This window comes from Nematolebias whitei, chromosome 20 (assembly GCF_014905685.2).
Source record: "Nematolebias whitei isolate Nwh7 chromosome 20, NemWhi1, whole genome shotgun sequence".
Lineage (NCBI taxonomy): Eukaryota > Metazoa > Chordata > Actinopteri > Cyprinodontiformes > Rivulidae > Nematolebias > Nematolebias whitei.
In genome coordinates, this window is record NC_056517.1 from 5,154,206 (window position 1) to 5,155,693 (window position 1,488).

At 45.3% G+C, this 1,488-nt stretch overlaps 1 long non-coding RNA gene across 1 annotated transcript in view; it reads right to left on the reverse strand.

Annotated features, from left to right (window-relative positions):
* Positions 1-1,488, reverse strand: part of LOC119426485 — a 16,956-nt gene that overhangs the window by 6,758 nt on the left and 8,710 nt on the right. The gene's annotated exons all lie outside the window — the stretch shown is intronic.

Here is a 1,488-nt window from a genome sequence, read left to right on the forward strand (position 1 = left end):
GCCACGGCAAACTAAGTCGCACAAAGACTTGGCAGTTATTTTTATACCGGATACCCTTCCTGACACAACCACAGACCACCGAGCTACCACAGCCCTCTGTGTGGAGCAGAGAGCTGCTATCTAGGACACCCGGAGGAGCAGATGGTGGGGGTTAAGGGCCTTGCTCAAGAGCCCAGAGTGGGGCAAATGAGGGTGGGGGCAGGTGTGGGTGCTTCACCTACCCCACCCACATTTTTGATGTTGTCGGTACCGGGGCTTGAACCGGCGATCTTCCTATCACAGGCCCACCTTCTCTAACCTTTGCGCCACCACTCCCCAATCCAGACACTTTCCAAATAATTAGAATATCATGGAAAAGTTGTTTAACTTCCATAATTCCATTCAAAAAGTTAATACTAAGTAGATGATAGATTCAGGACCGACAATTTAAATGCTTTCAAGTATTTATTTGTTTATTTTTACATAATTTGGGCTTCCAGCTCATGAAACCCATGAAAACAGGATTTCAAAAAATTAAAATACTTTGAAGACATCAGTCCACACTAAGTTTTTGCAGAAAAAAAGAAATTACGATCACAACTCAATCAAAATATGGTACTTTCAAAATGATATGTCAGTCTTCAATACTTGGTTGTGAATCCCTTTGCCTTAATCACTGCCTCGATGCGACGGGGCATTGAAACAATCATCCAGTGGCATTGACTGGGAGTTATGGAAGTCCAGATTTCCTTGATGATTGCTGTCAGCTCTTCTTTGTTGTTGGGTCTGATGTCCTTCATTTTCCTCTTGAGAATACTCCATAGATTCTCAATGGGGTTTAGGTCCGGCAAGTTGGCTGGCCAGTCAAGCACTGTGGCATCAAACCAGGTTTTGGTGCTTCTGGCAGCATGGGCAGGGGCCAGGTCCTGCTGGAAGATGAAATCTGCATCTCCATACAGATCCTCAGCAGAAAGAATCATGAAGTCCTCTAAAACATTCTGGTAAACTGTTGTGGTGACCTTGGATTTAAGAAAGCAGAGTTTACCAACACCTGCACCGGACATTGCACCCCACATCATGACTGACTGTGGACATTTCACACTGGACTTCAACCAGTATGGACTCTGTTCCTCACCCTTCTTCCTCCAAACCCTTTGACCTGGATTTCTGAATGAAAGTCACACTTTACTTTCATCAGAAAAGAGGACCAAGGAACCTGACAGTTGTAGTCCATCTCCCGGATGTGTCTGAATGTGGTGGTTTTTGAAGCTGTGACTCCCGTCTCATTCCACTCTTTCTGGATCTCTGCCAGATTCTGGAATCTTCTCTGTTTGATAATCCGCTGAAGCCCACGGTCATCTCTGTTGCTGGTGCATCTTCTCCTGCCACATTTTGCCCTTCCACTAGACTTTCCATTGATATGCTTGGACACAGCACTCTGTGAACAGCCAGCCTCCTTAGATATGAACTTTTGTGTCTTACCCATCCTATGGAGGGGATCAATGATGG